Source organism: Leptinotarsa decemlineata, unplaced genomic scaffold (assembly GCF_025532065.1).
Source record: "Leptinotarsa decemlineata unplaced genomic scaffold, Ldec_3_MD MMD2_tig00026328_RagTag_RagTag, whole genome shotgun sequence".
NCBI classification, from domain to species: domain Eukaryota; kingdom Metazoa; phylum Arthropoda; class Insecta; order Coleoptera; family Chrysomelidae; genus Leptinotarsa; species Leptinotarsa decemlineata.
The window spans coordinates 2,142,860-2,161,563 of record NW_027412688.1 but is presented as its reverse complement, the minus strand read 5'-3'; the positions used below and the strand labels follow the sequence as shown (position 1 = coordinate 2,161,563).

General features: G+C 35.4%; 1 protein-coding gene across 2 annotated transcripts in view; it reads right to left on the bottom strand.

Moving 5' to 3' along the window:
- Window positions 1-18,704, bottom strand: part of SPR (Sex peptide receptor) — a 187,397-nt gene that overhangs the window by 79,738 nt on the left and 88,955 nt on the right. The window contains exon 1 of one of the 2 annotated variants that reach the window (XM_074181914.1): window positions 14,129-14,444. The exons of the other annotated variant lie outside the window; for it this stretch is intronic. The gene's annotated coding sequence lies outside the window, so the exon portion shown is untranslated. Of the gene's footprint in view, window positions 1-14,128; window positions 14,445-18,704 lie in introns of those variants that run through there. 2 annotated transcript variants of the gene reach the window in all.

Here is an 18,704-nt window from a genome sequence, read left to right as displayed (position 1 = left end):
CACAATTCTGAAAATGACACAGGCCATAGCATTCGTCGAACTTCTGCGACGTTATTTGCTGATAATGGTTGAAACATCACAAATTAAAAGAAACACGGTGGTTGGAAGTCTACCAATGTCGCTGAAGGATATATAGACAAGTAAAGTACAAACAACATTGAAATTGCATAAATTGCATGACCATTCAAAACTTATCAGATGAAAACAATCAGTGTGAAACGAAGAGTTTAATTTCTTGTTCTGATTTCAACATAAGGCATTTGAATATTCAAAGCATTTCAAACAAATTGAATCCTTTCATCAATCATGAATACTACTATAAATAAGAAATAGAATGTTCTGTTCGAATCTCAATATTCAATACGAATAAGAATAAAAATGTTCGAAATTTTGTTCGACAAAGAAATATAATCAGGAAATGTATCTCATTGATTTGTTATTCTACACAGTTACCGAAAAAATAGCACACATTTTTTCGGCAACACGTCCGAAAACAGTTTTTTCGGACTCGTAGAATTCCAGGATCTCCTACGGCTCGTCCTAGAATTTTGTCTAACCGTCCAAAAAATAGTATTACCGGACGTGAATAACTATTTCATTGACTTTAAATTCACCTTCCAAAGTCTTTGCGATTGAATGTGATTTGATGTCATATTTCTAACAAAATCATAATGGAAATGTAGCTGATATAATCCTTAATTAGACATGCAAGTTAATTTGTAGTTGGGGCATATTCATTACGAACATAGACATTTCCATAATATGACGTATGTATGGTGAAACGTGTCATTTTACCAGACATTCAGGGTAACAATATTATTTGCTGTTGATTTTGTGCAGATTTGAAACAGCTCATTTGGTTTGTTAATTACATTCCTGTTGAACACGGAAGTATAATATAGAATTTAATCGAATGTTTACTACGGATTGATCATCTGTATTTGGCAAGTGGTTTTAACAAAAGTTGTTTGTGTAGTATCTGATAAACATGGAAATATCAAATTACAAATAAGTGAAAATCACAAAAATCTGGCAGAGTCAACCAATATTTGTTGGAAAAAGGAAACTATGACATCGTCCAACAAATGGGGAAATGCCTATTACAATACAAAACTATACCTCAAGTTCTTGGTTTGTCCCAAAAGTTACGACGAATCGGTTACAGAAGTTATATAGAAATAACTCAACTACTAATAAAATCTATTTTGGCATGAACAGAATCAAAGAATACAGCGAAAAAGACCTTGTTCGTGTGAATAAAGTTATATAGGAGAAATTTCAAGACTACTGGGATTAGGAAGAAAGAACATCGTGAATATATAAAGAAAAGACAGATAACGGGATCATAGTTGGGGAAGAATATCTTCGAATCAACTGGTGGTCTCACGATACCTGAACTACTGTACATGCTGTTTTTAACAGTGCATTGCCTTGGGATGTGTGGGTTGAGCAAACCGGCCATCGGATGCCTGATTCCACGTAGCCCCGCTGGATACGTGAATGACAGAATCACTTGTGGTTCTGTTTGGTGGAACTCGATTTTGTTTTTGAAACTAAACTGTTTTTGAAAACGAAATTAGTCGCAAGCGAGTCTGTTTGGTGCAAACCGTCTAGGAACTGTTTGGCCACGATAATAATAACAAAACAATCTCGAGAAACATACCCTCGGTTTCACAATCAGAAATTCTGTTGCACCCTTTTCAGAATTCCGTACTCCTGACTCAGTTCAACCAAGAAGGAGATTGTGAACTCGATCGATACTTATTGAATGACAGAATCACTTGTGGTTCTGTTATTTTCTAACTGAATGGCATTCCAACGATGGCTTGATCCCAAGGTGTGTGTATCCATGCCGAAAGAATGAATGACACTGAGCCTATCAGCTGTCTCTACGGAACCTTCAAGATACCGAGCGCCCTCTCGTCGTAGCATCGCCCTGTCACGGTAATGCGGGGCACTGCCGTGATTGACCTTCTTTCCCTAGCTACTCGTGAGACCTTTATGAACAGAGTGAACTCAAAAATTATTTCTAACGCTGAGTCTATAGAGGAGATGGATGTAGAGTTTACGACTCCAACTGACCTCTCTGTGAATTTAGTTCAGGAGCGAGAGCTTTTCAACTCCCCAACTCCTGATCCAATAACTGAACCTAAAAAAATGGTTTGGTGGTGCAGCCAGGAAACGACTGAGTCATCTCCTCAAGAGCGGGGTACCTTATAAAACCTCCTTGCACCAAATTCTTGAGCGGCGGTTGCACGGTTGAATCCAACGCATCGTCAGGTGTAGCTGACGATGCGTTGTCGCGGGAATCAAGGTGGGAATCTTGCGCCTTGAATGGCCGACTACCTCATTCACCCTCATAACAACCCAGGTGGGGTGTGTCAGACCCCAAATTGAAAACTTTTTTTAGAAAAAACTAAATTTCAAATTTTAGAACTTTCCAAAAAATAGCATTCTCTGAAGTATATTTGACTACAAAAACGATAAAAAACCGGTTTTCATAAAGATTTATTATGAAATATTGAATAAAAACAAAAATTATTGAATTTTTCTTAAGTAAAAATCACATATATTTCAAAAAACTTTCAAAATAATACAAACAAAGAAAAATATATTTTTCTGGCAGAAATCAACTGCAAAAGAAAATCAAAATTTACGCTGTTTGTTTCTTTAGAAAAATTTCACTATGCGTTCAAGTCAGCACAATTTTGGCAAAAGCTCCTTACATGGTCCAAACATATGAATAGTCCACACGTCTCACAACAATACTTTGTCTTTCTGTCTCTGCTTCTCGGGCAAATTTGACAACGTCCTTTTCCACCAATATGTCTTTGTGGAGTTGGTTCAGCAGGTTCCCCAAGAATATCAAGTATTTTCATTCGTAAAAGCTTGGTTAGTGTGGATTATTTTTTCTAACTTCAACTGTAGGTTTGATAAGTTCGCGTCCTTCCAAAAAGAGACGTCTTTGTAGAGTATAATTAATGGTGTTGAACTTTTATACAGTTTGGCTATTGATCCTCAAAGGCCATCTCCTGCAATTTCTGGCAACGGTATATCGAGTGATCCAACGAAAAGTATGCACCTTGCTTTTCTTCTTTTTTTGTAACTTAACGCAAAAATGCTCGGACAGGTCAATTTTGCTTTTGAGAGGGACACATTTTAGATGTATTTTTCTACCCGTGCCTTTAACCGCCTAGCGAGGGTGAGTAACAACCCTAAAATTTTAAGTAGAAAGTGGGGTCGAGTGATATATCATTTGAAAGGGCACACCATTCTCTTTCCAATGATACCTAATTTGTTGTATTTACTTGAATAGTTATAAAAAAAGCAAGAACATTTACTCGATTTGAAAGGGTTATATTTTTAGGAGTGATTAATTTTTTGGGAAAGAAAGTTTCTGGCTTTCTACTACTCCATCTGATACAAAAAAAATGGATGAGAGAATCTTCCAAAGAAAGGAAGGATTAATCAATTTGAAAATAAGGAGGACTTTCTTTCAGTTTGTGTCTGAAAGTTACTTCTTTGCATGATCTACACATCCAATTTACTCGATATTTTTGGTGTTAATGAAAATGCGGATAAAACGGCATTTTTATCACTACTACATTCCTCAATTTCTCTCGTGCGTTTTTTGGTTCAAATAACAACAGCAGATAAGTGTACAAAAAGAATTTAGGCAAACGTTCATTGATTCAGTTCGGTTGCTTTTGAAATTATTTCAACTGTACTGTAAAAATGGTTTATTCCATTCCTGAACGAGTTGAAATTTTTAAACTTTATTATCAACATAATAGTTGTGCTAGACTTACTGCTCGCCTCTTTAATAACAGTCATCCCGGGAAAAATGTGAATGATTCGTACGTTGCCAAGTTAGTCCAAAAGTTTGTCGATACCGGATCTGTCTGCAATGTGAAATACCAGCCACGGAAACCGATCAGAAATGAAGCAGTGGAAATCGCTGTTTTGGGACATGTAGAATTGGATCATACTCAAAGTACCCGTCAGCTTGCTGCAGCCTCAGGTTTCTCCCGTTCGTCCATAATACGGATATTAAAAGCCTATAAATTTCATCCGTACAAAATTAAATTAGTAAAGGAACTCAATGAAAATGATCCTGATAGAAGGCTGCAATTTTGTGAACAACTGAGCCAGCTACTAATTGATGATCCGCACCTATCATTCAACACGTGCTTTTTCGATGAGAGTACATTTTTTTTAATGGAGCTGTGAATAGGCATTATTGCCGTTACTGGGATGACAGTAACCCACACTTATTCCGAGAGGTCCATACCCAGTACCCTCAAAAAATCAATGTCTGGTGTGGCATATTAGGTAGTCATATCGTAGGGCCACTTTTTATTCCTGGGAATTTAACTGGTGAGGTCTACCTGAACATGCTTGAAGATACAATTGATCCTCTCATAACAGAAAAACCTAATTGAAAATGACCAAAATCATAATGATGATCGGCTTCATTTCCAGCAAGATGGAGCACCTCCTCACTATGTTGCTCCGGTAAGAGAGTTTTTAGATGACCGGTTTCCTTGACGGTGGAATGGAAGGAGAGGCCCCATCGAATGGCCTGCCAGGTCACCTGATTTATCGCCTTTACACTTTTTCCTTTGGAGACACTTGAAAAATAAATGTTTTGCTACGCAGCCCGAGTCCATAGAAGATCTTCGCCAACGAATTATAGCAGAGTGCAGAAGTATAACACCTGATATGCTACAGAATGTTAGGAATAGATTTGAACAAAATCTGGCAGAATGCAGAACTTGATCGAAGACAGTGATTTTTTTGATGTTATTAACCAGAATGGCATTTAGTTTTAAAAACTTCATTTGTGTAAAATTACTAATAAATCAATTCATTTTCTTGTCTGAGTTGTAATGTTGTTTATAGGCTTCGATTTCATTTTATTTGTTAATTTGCAATTTGTCAAGAATATGTCCCTTTTTTATATATGTTTTCTTATTGAATATTTATGTTATTTGTATAACTGTATGATCCCTCAAAAGTGTGCGATTGGAATATGATATTTAAGCAAAGATTAGCAAAGAAAATTTAGTTCTCTATCACGTTTTGTTTTTTATCACATGCTTTTTCAGGATAATATTTATGATTTGCAATTGCTTCAAATAAACCAATCATAATAATGTAATGTATTATTTAGTTTCTTTCCTTATCATTTATAGCTGTTCATATTACAGATGAGATACTTTGGATTCAAGTAACTAAATATATCCAAATGAGAGGGACAGTTTACAAACAGAAGCATAAGTTCATATTTGATGAAGTAAATGAGTTTGATTCATACAAATAGAAGTGTTTCAATGAAAAATGCTTCTCTTCAAAGAAAAACAATTAATTTCTCATACGGATACATTTAAATAATGTTCCAAGTAAACATATCATTCTCTCAAAACCCAAAACAGTTTTACTTCGAGATTAATTTTGCTCAGACTAAAGAATGCATATTTACTTCTCTTGAGCTAATGTGATTATTACTATTGAAATGTATGCACAATCTTGGTGGAATATTTTTTTTTTACTTAAAAGAAGCGTTTATTCAGTCCATTTGAAATAATGATTCAAATTCAACTTGAGAGAATATGTTTCTCAGTTTGAAAAAATATTTCTTCATGAATATAGGAGAGCAAGATTTCTTTAAATGGAGATAATTTTCTTCACTTTGAGATTTTCATTTATACTGTGTAGAGAAACAGTCAGCAGGGGTCGCAGGTCAAAACACGATCAGTTGGAGCTATTTATATTCATCCACCGAATTATACACACGATAATATCATTTAGAAGAAACACAGATTACTTTTCATCCCGATATTTCCAGGGGATCGGTATCTGCGCGGAACAATTGATTATATTTTGTCGTTTGAAGTCTTTACACTCAATATTTCTTTATATTTCCTCTTCATATTCAAAATGATGGATGAATATCATTATATCATTATAACTTTCCAATAAAATAAACACGATGTCAGTTTCTGTCTTTTTTCCATATATTCTACTAACGGTAGGACGGCAGCCGGTGGGTGCTTTGCTTCATTTACTCAATCGACCGCTGTGTGAATCGGTGGTTCAAGCCGCAGGCCGGACAATATATTTTCACTTGCTATCGTTCAACTCGTGTTAGGAATCACACGTTAAAAGGTAAACCTCGTTAAGCCTCAGCTCGCACAAGTTTAGACTTCTGAGAGTGGTCTTTCGTAGAAAGGCAACAGCTGGGTAATAGAAAAACAGATTCTAAACAGACAGATTTTTTTTTTGAATCAACATCAGTTATTCTGAAATATTCTCAAAATACAGTTACTATTTTTTATAATTTCATGGTGTTATTTAGATGCGTATTAAACTTTATCGTTCACTTTATGAAACATCCGAACAGAAATAGTTCGTGTTATCTACCCGTAGATCAAATATAAAATGTTTATAATACCCTAAATTATTAATGGTGTTCATTATGAATTTTATGTAACCCAACTCAGCTGAATCAATAACACGGTTAATGTTCGTGACCAATATCGAGTTCAATATATATATCATGTCTGGCTATAAAACTGATCAGGAATTTGTGATGATTGCGGGAGAAATTATGTATAGTCAAAAGTCATGGAACTAAAATATAATCGAACTTCAGTTAAAACAACTGCCACTTTATAATTTGAAAAGAAAAAAATTACAAATACTCACGTTTCTGAAAGTTCTCAGGTCTAGGCGTTATTTTTTCCGATATACGAAAAAAAGTCTGTTTTTCATTTGGAAAATCTTGGACAGTATCATGATGACAATTTCACATCACGAACTATGTTTGGCGCAAACTAACCTGAATTACAGTTCATTTCTTTCATGTCCCCTCCCTTTAATTTTTTGAGCAAGTCAACTAAAAAAATTGAAATTTGGGATAATTCAATTAATGCATGAATAAATATTACTGGAGTGTTTTCCCAACACCAAATCGTTATTTTTACACCTCGACACGTGTTTCGATCACCAAGTGATCATCTCCAAGAGGAAGATAAAACTAAAAAACTACTCAAAACTAAAGCTACTTATACTAATCAGGTACATCATGCAGGTAGGTAATCAGTAATACCACCCATACAAGTGTACCACCCTAAATTAATTTTACAATTGGCCTTTCTATTATTTTACAATATGTCCTTATGTATGTTTAAATGGTACAGCTATATATAGAACAATTTTCAGCTATATAAAATTAGTTTCACAATATTGCCTATCTAAATATATTTACAATGTGTCTTTTTGTAGTAATCAGTAAACCCAACAATATTATTTCAACAAGCTATATAGTATGCTATTTGGTATTGGTCCGTTATCGCTATTCATAATATTATTATGTTCACTTATTTCTACACTTTCATAGGCATCTAGTTGCCTGTTGTTGTTAACTTGTCTAACTAATCTTAAAGAACTGAAGTCTATGGAATGGTTTTGTTGCAAAATATGATGGGCGACTGCTGATTTTTCAGGTCTTCCATATTTTAAGTGTGCTATGTGTTCCTTATATCTCACTTTATAGATCTTTCTGTCTGTCCATAATATTTTGCATCGCAGTCCTTACATTCAATTTCGGAAATTCCAGGCTTTTCCGAATTCTCGACTTTGTTTTTTGGACTTCCCAAAAGGCTCTGCAGTGTATGCCTTGTTTTCAATTTGGGATAATGAAATTAATGCATGAATACTTTATTTTGAAGTAAAATTGACAGATGAAAATTTCAAGATGGCGACTGGACGCCATCTGGAAAAGGGGGTTTTGTGACACATCTTTTTGAAGCTCCTGACAAATGCTTTACAACCCTAAAATATAATATCAAAATCTTCAAACAAAATGGCGAAACTTTTAATAATTGCCTGAATACATTGTCATTTAACTTCATGATATGAGGTAATAAGCGTGAGGTCAGTTCAGAAGATACTCCAAATGGTTGTCTTGAACTTCTTGACATATGAACAGCCTATCCGATATATCACGCCTAACATTTTCGGATACGGTATCGTCTATACATCTACAAATATTCATTATTCTCTGCCGTATATCCAATATTGAAGCAGGTTCAGTTTCGTACACTTTTTGCTCCAAATAGTCCCAAAAAAAGTCCAAAGATGTCAAATCTGGCGAGCGGGCTGGCCATTCTGTAGGACCTCGACGACCAATCCATTGATCGGGAAAAGTAGTATCCAAATAGTTTCCTACTTGTCTGGAGTAATGTGGTGGTGCTCCATCTTGTTGGAATACAATATCCATATCGAATTCATCAGGATTCGCTTCGACAATTTCAGTAATGAGAGGGTCAACAGTAGTTTCCAGCATATTCGAATTGAGTTCCCTTGTTGAATTTCGATCAATAAATAGAGATCCTACAATATGGTTTTCCAATATTAACCCCTTCTCAACACGGTTTTAGAGAAAAATTCTCCACCGAAACTGCTACAATTGAACTGATACTATTTATTTATGATGGATTAAATAGTAAAGATTCTGCGATAGGTATATTTTTTGATCTTACATGTGCATTTGACACTTTAAACATCACTTTTGTGGAAGTAAAGCTGGAAAAACTTGGAATTCGAGGAAATATTCAAAACTGGTTAATTTCATATCTATTTGATAGGAAAATTATAGCGAAAGTTAATAATGTGTGTTCCTCAGAAAAGGACACCTTTCTAGGAACACCGCAAGGTAGTGTTCTTGGTCCCATGATCTTTCTTCTTTATATAAACGATTTAACAAATTTTTGTATCTCGAGGAAAAGTTTTCTTATATGCTGATGATACGTCCATTATATGTAGAGGGAAACACTAGATGCAATTAATGCTTCATATGCTGTCATACACGAATTTGAGTCGTGGTGTTTCAGAAACAGGCTAATTATTAATTATGATAAAACCGTATGTATGTTATTTGAATCTAAAACAAATTCAATCGATTCAAAAAATATCAAAATTCACAAAAATAATCATGAGCTGAAAATAAGCAATGAAACAAAATTTCTGGGAGTCACCCTAGATGAACTCATTGCTTGGACTCCACATATAAATAAGTTATGTTCTCAATTGAGTTCATCATGTTTCGCCATTGATACATTAAAATATGATTTAGACAAGGAGTATCTGATAAATGTGTACTACGCAATATTTCATTCTAAGATTGCCTGCAACATAATTGTCTGGGACCAAAGTGTTGATGTGCATAGAGTGTTTGTGATACAAAAACGAATTTTAAGAACAATTTTTAGACTGAAGCCAACAGAAACTTGTAGGGGACTCATTTAATAAAAACAATATATTACCAGTAGTGGGAATATATCTTTATAAATTATTGAGTTATATCCATATCAACAAAAGTAATTTGAAAACAAATGCAGAATTTCACAATTATTCCACTCGAAATAATTCAAACCTCCGCATTGCTAAATTTAATTTGCCTCTCTATAAAAAATCGCCTTTATATGCAGGTGGTGACTTATATAATAAAATACCGACTGATTTTAAATCAATTAAAAGTCCTTCAGAATTTAAAAGACAATTAAAATTATTTCTCTGCAGAAACTGTTTCTACAGTATTGATGCATTTTTAAACTACCAGCAATCTGTTTCCAATATTTAATTCCAATTAAAGGTAGTTGCACTATTTTTATATCTTAAGTTATTACCCTTATTATTATTTGTGTTTGATTGTATTGTACTATTTTTTGACACGTTCTATCCAATCTTTTTTGGCTAACAGAATAAATTTGTATTCTATTCTACTCTATTCCTGCACAAACGTTAATTTTTTCTGGATATTGGGTATGTGTTTCCCGAAAAACTTGACGGTTGGAATCACTTTAATAAGGGCAATTAAGTCTGTGAACATTGCCGTTTGAAAAAAATGTACATTCTTCACTAAAACAAATATTGTGGAGATACGTAGGATGCCTTGCAAATGTTTCCGTCATGATTTCGCAGAATTCTGTTCTTTGATCAAGGCCATCTTCAGTTGATTGGTGTACCATTTTAATTTTGTATGGATGATACCTAAGTATTCCTCTTCAAAAGTCTCCACGCAGTAAAAGGAGACACCTCACAAACAGTAGACTGTTCAGGATTTATTACCATCTCACCAATCATTTGCACTTGCTGTTCTTCCGGAACGGATGACCTGGGGGTTTTTGTTATGTACACTACCGGTAGTTGTGAATTTGCATACAAGTTCTCTCAAACAAGACGATTCGGAAAATGTTCTTTGAAAATCCTTTCGGTCTCGTGATAGTTATGCGTCGCACCGTAGATAAAAATCGCTTCAAGTTTTTCTTCCAATCGACCATTTTGGAGATTGTTGTCGTGGTACCTTTCTACTGGTAAAACCGAAAACTAGATGAGAATATTCTAACAGAACAATGATGTTCATTGTCATACTGATATACTACATTTTTGTCCTTTTTATAAACAAAAAACAACTTTACAAACCTTATCGGGTTGTTGAAATTGCCATATGGCAGATAAAAAGAAATATTTCTAGAAATATCGACATTAATGTGTTTGTCTTCAGGAAATGATTGAATGTTCCGCCATTTTGTAGTAGGTGAAGATATTGACTTCATATTCTAGGGTTGTGAAGAATTCGTCAGGAGCTTCAAAATGATGTATCACAAGATCATATTTCTATTAATTTTTTTCCCAGATAGCGCTCAGTCGCCATCTTGAAAGTTTAATCTGTCAACTTTACTTCACAATAAAGTATTCATGCATTGATTTCATTATCCCAAATTTCAATTTTTTGAGTTGACCCGTTCAAAAAATAACATGGGGGGGACATTAAATAAATGGAAAGTATGAACAATATGTGACGGGAATTTTCAGTATGCTGGACACCGTCATATTGATATCATGAAGAATATGCATAAGAAAAAAAAAAGGTTTCACTACGCACACATCATTTTCACTCAACCAAAGCTCAGGAAATGTTTATTGAAATTCACACAAAAACTTTCAGTGTTGTTCTTTGGTATCCATGTTGAAAATTCAAGAAAATTGTGAAAATCTATCTATTTTATCTATCAATACTAATAGAAATGTTGAAGTTTGTGAGGATGTATGTATGTTTGTTGCTCTTTCACGCCTAAACGACTGAACGGATTCAGATGAAACTTTACATAAATACAGATTATACATCAGAATAACATATATAGGCTACAATTTACAAAGGTTTTGTGTGATTTTGGTCATAATATAACGATAAGTATTAGGCAAGTCGAAAAAACTCTTGCTCCCTGAGAACTATCTTGGCGTGCGCTGCCTATACCGTTGGAGTTACATGCAGATAATGTACCGAAAGATTGATTATCTTGAATAGTTCTGAATTACACGTCGCAACTACTGTAAGATGACGGGCGACGATGCGCGGGAGTAGAGGTGCGGTCTAAGCAATGAAGCGCGATCTCCGAGAACGCGGGCAGACGCGTGAGAGCAGACGTCGTTGACGGTTGTGATAGTTTTGCGAATTCCTCTATAAGTGTCATAATTCGATTCTTGAAGCTATTCATTACTTAATGCTGTTGGCATATTTTTTCACTTCCTGTATTTTGAAAGTAAAAATATTAACTACCAGCTGTTGCCTGCTCTTATATTAACGTACAGCCGAAGTCTAGAATCTAGAATCTTGATATATGCAGGTAGGTTCTTTGTACAGCATCAAGCATCAAGAAAGGCAATAAGGAATTTCCTCCCTCAAGGGGGAAAAATGGGGGTCACAAATTGTATTGAATTTCGTCAGTTTGGAAGTTGGATACCGGAAGTTTTGGGTCATTGAAAAATATTGTAACTATTTGTTTAAAATGGTATGTGACGAAACTTAATGTGACAAACCAAATTCTACGCGGGGAAGCCGCAGGCAACAACTAGTTCAATAATAATTCATCTCAAAATTTGAACGTTGCTGGAAAGTTTTTTGTTTTTGAATATTTACCAGGAACAAAACAAAGTAACAATTTGAAACTAGATCATCTTGAGAATTGCACAAGAACGAGCATTGAGATATGCAAAACGCGAATCAATTCCTTTTCTTCCGAGCAGACTTGTTTTCTCTCAATTTGTATCCTCTTCAAGTAAATCTGAAAGAAATTAATATGGAACTCAATCCGATAATGTGTAGATACATTTCTTGTCCAGATTTTTCTATTTATGTAGAAGAGAAAGCAGAACAGCACTATGGATAATATTTATAATTTTCACGGCTTGAGTATATATATATTTTTTTACTATATGGCAGTTATTCAACATTGAAATCAAATATATCAAAGAAATCGCAACATTTCGCAGATATGTTTATCCACGAAATATGATTTATAGCTCATAACTCATATTTTGTTTATGAACTGCCGGTTGGTTTATATATTCCTGTAGAGTATTTCATTATTGAAATTTGATATCTTAAAATCGACGATATAACAAGTTTGTAAGTCACCCGAAGGCTTATACATTGTATGTTGTATTAGTCGGTTTTTACGAAAACCCTTTATAGTGAAAAATCATACAATAAACTATTGTTTTAATATGGATGTTCATGAAGTATCGGCCAGTTCTATTCAATATATTGAGCAATAAAACCTGAATGAAAATACAATACAATGAATAAAATAAACGAAATACCAAATAAAAATTACTACAGAGTAAAATTAAATATAACATTCAAAGGATAAATAAGCAATAATTAAAATAAAATTAGAAAAAAAATCAAACCAAGTTACTTTTCGACGTTTCGATTGTTAGCATCCACAATCGTCTTCGGGTGATGACTGGATTATTACTTCGAGACTATTTTAAGGTCATTCGAGCCCTTTTCTTATCCCATTTTTTCTCTTTCCACTTCACCGGTTTGGTGGAAGTTGACCGTTTGGCGGGAGTTGGCAATTTTCCGCTTGACTATGGGTTTCCATATGTTGCGCATCTCTACGCTAGCTTGGCTGAATGCGTTGTCAGATGCATCTTCTTTGAATTTCCTCTTGAACCAGTGTTCTTCTCTGTGGATGATCTCAGCTTGGGACTACTTGATGTTATGTTGATTTCTCCTCGCTGTGTGTTCTTCTTGTGCTCGGCAATGCGGACTTTCCGGTAAATGCAATTCTTGGAATCGCAGTCCGCGTTTGGTGATCTGATTTTCGTGAGATTGCTATGGAAACCAGACTACCAAACGCAGTGGTATGACATAGAGCTAACACTGTTTTGTTCAGTGTTGTAGACTTGAGTATGGTTCCGAACTAGATCATACAGATTTCACAAACTACACCTAAACGATTTGATCTCCACAAACTTCATTGAAAAAATATATCACAACATGTTTAGCTTTTTCAAGTGATTAATGCTCATACAGAAAGTGATCATACAGATCATACAGTTAAAAGAGTTTTATCAACAGGCACCTTCGTGAAAATACTGTCAGCATTGAAATTTACCAAAATATTATCAGCTTGTAGTGTTGAATATTACTGATGTTTTTTCCAACACAAACCGTTATTTCAACACCTCGACACGTGTTTCGATCACCAAGTGATCATCTTCAAGAGAAAGGTCAGTTTGACCTTCCTTGGTTCTCATTTTACCCCGTTTTAACTTAGCAAACCCCTTTTCAACAGTTGATTTTCCTGGTGCGGAGTTCGAATGTTGTTTGTCGGGGCAAACCTTGGCTTCAACAGTATATTTTCCGACAGATAGCAATAATTTATCAACACACGGATTTTTTTTTATCCATTTTCTTAAAGCTAACGCAAGTTGCTTCACTCAAAATGTTCTGTTACACAAACTAATAGTCAGCTGTAAAATGTGTACACGTGTCATTTGAAAGTTGAGGTTAACTAAAAATCATATGAATTTAATTCTAGTAGCGCCATCTGTGTGATAGCCTTCGAACTTTGAGCCCACTTGATACAGTCCACTGAACATAATTCAAAATGTCTGAAATTCAGGTTGCTGGTTTTTGTTATGGCAATCTACTTGTGAAGAGTACACTTTTTTTTAGATTCTGTAAAATTCAATCTAATACATGCAGTTCATTTTTGGGAGAACATTTACCAAACAACTTACAATATTCTACGTAAAATATTGTACGTACCTAATCATCATAGTCGCCGAACCATAACTTTAAATCCCTTTGAGAGCTGAACTAACGAAATCGTAGATTTGAAAACATGTGAACGAAAATTTATATCTATAATCTTGCATATAAATCATTCCAGTATACGTACAAATGTAAACTGCTCGTATTGTCCCGGACATAATATAACAAAACTAGAACATTACAACACGTACGGGGTATTTTCCACACACGGAGACTCCGCAAACCAAATTACTGGAACCACAAATGGTAAGTTGAGACATGGATTTTCCGGACAAGATGAAAAAGGTGGAATCATGAAACGCAAGAGATATGAAATGATATCCTTGCTTAGAGCAGAGCGTATACGAGTATGTATGAATTATTACCCAAATAAAGTTGTCTGAGTAAATGAATAAAAGATGAGCGTTATGTATCCAGTAATAAAAGACACGCGGTGACACTGGAGTGTCTGATGTATTTTTCATTACATCGTGATGCATTTTTATGCAATGCAATCTTATAATGGGAAACGAAAGTCTGTTTTGTGATACACAACTGATACGGAAAAATCAAAATATCGAAATGAATTCAACAAGGAAGGTTTCAACGTAGTCAGATTAGGTATAGTGTTGGCAAAATTCATGGACATTGAAATTATCGAATAAAACAAATTCGTATTGAAAAAACTGATTTACGAAAAACATTTTTCGTAAGTGCATAAATTGGTGCCCTGTATTGTGAGTCACTTGAAATATCTAAATGCAACTTATGAATTCAGTATACCCCTGTATAAGGATTATAAACACTATTCCTCGTAACATTATTTTACGCTTGAGAAAGCTATGGTATAGCGAAACACGTGTCGCGGTTTTTGTAGAACCGATTATAGTGAAATTAATTCTGGAGTTCCACAAGGTTCTGTGTTAGGTCTCATTCTTTTCTCATTATATTTTAATGACCTCACCAAGGTCAATATTTCTGGGAAGTTCACCTCATTTGCAGATGACACTACTATACTTTCGAATAATAAAAACACTTGTGAGTTGCACAAAATAATCTCTGCCGACTTAAAAAAAGTCAGAAATTGGTGTGATTCAAACATTTTATCTTATAACTTGACTGAAACAAATTTAATATCATTTAGATGCTCAATCACTTTGAAGACAGATCACTGGAATCTATATATATCACTAAATTTCTGGGAGTGTTCATTGACCAAATTTGTGGATCATGTTAAACAACTCACTAGAAAAGTCTCCTCTGGCTTTTATGCGTTTAGTTTGATTTATAAAGATTTGGGGTTCAGCATTGCAAAAATGGCGTACATAGATTCTCACTTACGCTATGGAATACCGTTTTGGGGAGCATGAAGTCCAACTCCATTCAAAAGTCTACTAATTTTACAGAAAAAGACAGTAAGATATATAGGAAACCTTAAACCAAGAGACTTCTGTAGAACCTTCTTCAACAAACATAATATTCTAACGGTAACTACATTATTTATACTGGAATCTGTGAGTTTGATAAATGAGCATATATCAAATTTTGCTGCATCCTCTTCCCATTATAATACCCGAAATAGCAGCCATACTCTGAACCTCACTGTGCCAACTAAAAATATCACCAGACTCCATATTTTACAACGGTGAAAAAATGTACAATCTATGGACATAAAATCTGCCAATATAAATGACTACTACTTCAGGAAGTTAGTCAAACAATTTCTATCTGATAGACCCTATTATACTGTGGATGAATATTTTAACGATAGCTTTTAATTGACTCACTCATATTTTTTTATCTTTATTTATTAAGAAGCTCCTAAGTTGTTACTTTTTATGTCTACTCTTTTATAAACTTTACTGTTACTCTTTTGTGTATACATATCTTTTATATTTTTATTTTAATTTCATTTGGTATGTATTGCATTTTTTCAAGTATCTACTACCCAAGTTTTGCCTACAAGATTATTTTTTATGATAATGAAGCATATTATCATTATTATATTATCATACAATAAACAGTACTGGGTATTCATAGGGATTTCCATTAAGTATCGGCTTGGTACAATTTCAGTGCTTGCTAATGAGCAACTGAGGCATATCAATATATCTCTTCCGCCAACTTCCCGAAGAATTTTGGTAAACCTGGCAACGTCGCTTGATATGAACATGACATTATTGACAGGTGACAGGGATGTGTGAATGTCATTTCACAATACGTTCTCTGCTTTGTAATTCGCTTTAACTCCATCAATAACTATGAATATCTATCTTCTCCATTTATTTGATTCATAGGTGAGTACTGTTTATGAACACTTGTTCAAGTTGTCATGTATTATTACCGTTGAAGAGAAGTGGTAGGCCGTGGTCGAATGTACCATATGTTTCGTCTGTCTGCAACATCAGTGGCATATGCATTGATTGCGAGGACGAAGGTTATGACTCTAAATATTCTACTTTGAACAGATGAAACAAAGTTCACAAAGGCATGCAATAGAGATTGGGAAAGTTTTATGATCTCAGTGTTGTTAATGGTGTTGTCAAATATCAGGTGAAACTGGAATCACTGGTGTAGAATGAATCTAAAAACAACTACTTTTACTAAACTCCAGAACTGTAACGTACTTTTCTCGAAGTGCTTTTCACTAACCAAGTTGGAGTCTTTAGGAGATAAGAAAATAGGCCGTTGACTTTTGAGTTTGAGGTGTTTACATGACAGAATGGTACTGGATATAGTATGTAAAGTCACCAATAGTTCGGATCCCCTTCTCTGCATGGTCAGTGACCACGAAAGAGAAGTAATTGGAACATTTCTATACCGAGTTCATCAGCTGCCCGAGCAGCTGATGAACTCGGTATAGCTGCCCGAGCAGCTGATGAACTCGGTATAATTTTGGCTCATCAAAGCGCCCGACTTTTGCTTTCCTCAGGTCGAGTGGGCTGAAGTCGGAAACTGAAGGGTTCATCATGGCTTGCCAGGATGTTGTCTTCACCACCTTATTCTACCGCAGTCGCGTGATGGGTATAGAGATTCCTGACACAAGGTGTACGACCTGCCGCGAGGCGTTCGAGACCGTAATGCACTTGTTATCAGCATGTCCAGCATATGCGGTCTCGGCCTATATCCATCGACATAATGCGGCCCTAAGAGTGCTATATTACCATCTACGGCACTCTTACGATATTGACGAGACACCGCTGTTGCCCTACGCTCTGGGGGATATTGAATCCGTTGTGGGGAACGATCCGTTCCCCACCCTCAGGCTCATACAGGCTAATAAGCCTGATGTAGACCTTCTCGACCTCCAGAGCAAAACGATATTTGTCGTGGAGTTTTCAGCTCCTGGCGAGACGAATATCGTCCGAAAAGAGGAGGAGAAACGGATAAAATAATGAGATTTCCTCTTCAAACTCCGCAGACCGTATACAGACTACTCTGTCAAGATGGTTGTTCTAATTATTGGAGTCCTTGGTGAAATGATGCCCTCTCTACTCTCGAATCTTAAAATCATACCGGCTTGCCTCACTAAGGCGGAAATCTTAGCCGGACAGATGCAGAAGGCTGTCATTCTTGGCTCACTGCGCTTGCTCAAGGCACATGATTCTCGGACCCAATAATCACTTACCCCCACGATGTGGGGAGTGGTTGTTAGTTGATAATGCTGGCGCGCCCTCCCGAACGTATCGGAGCTTCGAGGGATAGAGCCTGACCAGCGCATACTTCGGTATAAAAAAAACAATAACATACTTTATTATCATTAAGAATGAATTTTGTGGACAAAGCTTGTGAAAAATAGGTTACTCAAATTTCTGTTTAATTCAAGTGATTGAAACTGATGAACAATTTGCGTAAATTTCCGTTGAGTTGTGAAACTGGCAACTTTACGATCGTAGTACTTATTACGTCATGAATTGGCGGCACAATAGTCATGTTTGAATGTCTCACGTAATTGAAGGGGTTTCGAACGTCGTTCAATCGAATATTACATAATAATTACATAGAACAACTAGATATAAATTTCATTTCATGCTTATAAATTGAGATAAATTGATGCGACATCTTCTCCAACGTCTCGACCTAAGCTCCACCAGCTCCAAATATATCAACAAGAATGATGAACTCATTCGGGTAAAGAATGTCTGGCGATCCTGGAGAAACTTTAATCGGCCAGTCCCCGAAATGTCCTCAACGATTCGATTCGAAGTTTCACTTCCTCCGACGAATTTCTCCGAAACTTACTGGATGAAGTAATAGACTTGTTTTGTCGGCTGCTCGGAAGATGTTCCAGAGCAGTTTCCAAACCGCTACTGTAGAAATACGTTACGGTGCACGACACTTTTTGTGTGCATGCATAGCAGAAGAAAGACTTTGGTTTGGTTGTATTCATTATTCAGAAACCAAGTTAGCTTTCCTGATTTCTCCACTTCCTCACTTGTATCGTGACCATATCTGCCGCGGTATAAAAACCTGCGGACCACGGCCAATAATTTCGAAAACATCGTATAATTTTTTAGACACTGGCCATGAAAGGTCTTATGGAAATGGGTTCGTGATTACAAAGGTCGTATAGCATAAATAATATATATTT